Source organism: Montipora capricornis, chromosome 10 (assembly GCF_036669925.1).
Source record: "Montipora capricornis isolate CH-2021 chromosome 10, ASM3666992v2, whole genome shotgun sequence".
In the NCBI taxonomy this organism is placed as follows: Eukaryota; Metazoa; Cnidaria; class Anthozoa; order Scleractinia; family Acroporidae; genus Montipora; species Montipora capricornis.
In genome coordinates, this window is record NC_090892.1 from 23,719,219 (window position 1) to 23,721,718 (window position 2,500).

Sequence of the window (2,500 nt, forward strand, 5' to 3'; positions counted from 1 at the left end):
TAAGTTTCATGTAACAATGTGAAAGGCAACATGCATGAATTCGGTCTTAATTGTAGACTTTCTATAACCTCGGAATATCTTTGGCTTGGTCATAAATAGCATGCTTGCTTTCTGATCTCTTCTACTGCAAAACTCTCCAGGTCAAATTGGGGCAAATGCATTGTGCGTCTTAGTTTTACTTGGTGTGTTCACTCTAATGGAGTGACTAATCTATTTTCTTTGTTTCATCGCATTCTGCATTCGAATGTTGCTGGCAGCTCTGGACCACAACATGCACATCCTCGGTCCACAAGCTACCACCAAAGAGGGCCAGCCAACTTGGAAGAAACAGTATTCCAAATGCACAAAACACTGGCATCCAGAACCAGTCAAGGCTGCTAAATCATACCCCTACATTCCTTACTTGATGGCCGCCTTACTGAAAGCAAGGGTAGATGACAATGGAAATTCTGAAAGAGTAGTGCCACTTACAGAACAGCATCCCCGCCATCTTGCGCTAACCATTGCCTTACCTAACAGTCCCTGAATTGGCTAAATTAGGGGGTCAATATCAAAGTAGATTGGGTCTAAAAAGGAATAAAATTAATAATTTCATTTTCCCTAGTTCCCCAAAGGGAATTGGGCATTATCAAAGGGTCATTCGTCTTAAGGCCATTTACTGTGAAATCAGGAAAACGGTTCACCACTATTGAGTAAAAAGGTGGTAGAATGAAAAATTGATTACTTTTTGACTTTGTTTAATATTCATCTCCCATCATCATTTGGTTTGATCAACAAATCATATGCCTCTGGCAAGATCAATGACCATTGTTCAGAATTCAGTGAAACGTCTGGCAATTTTAAGTTCTTGGTGAGCGGGAACCCTGTTTGTAGTATACCAATCCATTGTATATACTTCAAGATGCACATAAAAATTTTGTAAATAAATAAATAAATAAATGAATAAATAATTAAACGACACCTTTTCATCATGCAGTCCCTGCAGTAAAAATCCAGAATTGTTCATAGTAATAATTATAAAGCAACATGAAGAACTGAACATTTGATAACGATGCTCTCTTCAAGTTGTATTGCCATCAGAAACAAAATGTACTGTGGTGTTAGATTAACAACCTTCCAGATTTTAATTCAACCAAATTTTGAATTCCATCATAAGACTCTTCCAAATTGCAGATGGAAGAAGAAAAAATTTTTATTGTGGATTCTGTTATATCGGGCAGAACCAAAACTTAGGGCGCTTACCATTAGTCAGAAGTGGCTGCCCAGTCTGGAGGGTTCTTTATTACAAGATCTTTGCACAAATCCGCCACAACAGTGTATAGTACTAGTGCATTGACTGATTTGACAGAACAAATCTGACTTACAACGGAATACATGTTTACGAATATACCAGTCTGGCTGGCCGGTTCTGACTAACGGTAAGCGCCCTTGGAATATTAAAAGGAACAGGCAACTAATAAAGATTTATGCCTTGTTATATTGCCTTGGAATTCGCCATTCGCTCAGTGAGAGGCATGTCCTGGCAATCATGGTAGTCGTACAAACTGTGACAAAGCAAGTCTTTGCAAGATGCATACAACTACCATGATTCCCTGCATGCAAGTCTCATGGGTGAATTGGGCATTTCCACACCACTCTGACCTAAAGCCCATGTATATGTTGTCTGGAGCAGGATAATTCTGTAGCACCTTTTTCACAGAGCAAGATGGAATGACTCTTCTGTTGCCCTTGCCTAAATACCCATGTTCCCATAAAACAAACTGCCTGTACGCAGCTTTTCTGAAACTGGCCATTGAAAAGTCCAGGGGCTCCACCCTAATATATCATATCTTGCTCTAATTGCCAGCTCAAGGACATGTCGATCAATACAAAGATTATTGAACAGTTCATGAGGTGATGCAATCCCTTCTCTGGCAACATTTATTTTCTTCTGGGGTGGGCATCTGAATGCAATTCCCACAAATACACCACCTTGGAACTGCATTATTTACTGGGCCTGGTCATCGTTGTTGTCATCTGCTAGAGGCCTTCTCCTGAAATCAAGACTTCCACGGCCATTGTTTATCATCAGGATGAGCAATCGTCTCCACTGTCCCTCTTCTAAGTTGTCTATGAATGTCTGGTTTTCAAAATGAAAAAGAGATAGTTTTCATACAGCTCAGTCTCAGCCGAAACATGACCTTCAGGCCAGGTAAGACAAATTTTACATCAACGATGTGTGCTATATTATATTTTACTATATTTTACCTCGATTTCTTCCCTTGCATTTTCTTTATCTCGTCTTTGCCGTTCCATTGAATTCTGCGGCAAGCTCCCCGGTGCTACTGTTTGAAGATTCCGTCATATTGCAATTGAAATGTCGTAAATATTTCGGAAGCAGAGACTAAAAGTCATTGGTAAAACAATCACATTCCAGTTTTGGGCTACAAAAAGAAAACTGTTACCATGTTTGCACATGGTTTTTCGGGAAGTCCCACATTTGCATTGTCCTGTGACACAT

General features: G+C 39.8%; 1 pseudogene; it reads left to right on the forward strand.

Annotated features, from left to right (window-relative positions):
- Positions 1-271: 271 nt before the first annotated feature.
- LOC138020457 (uncharacterized) overlaps positions 272-2,500 on the forward strand; it is a 5,674-nt pseudogene continuing 3,445 nt past the window's right edge.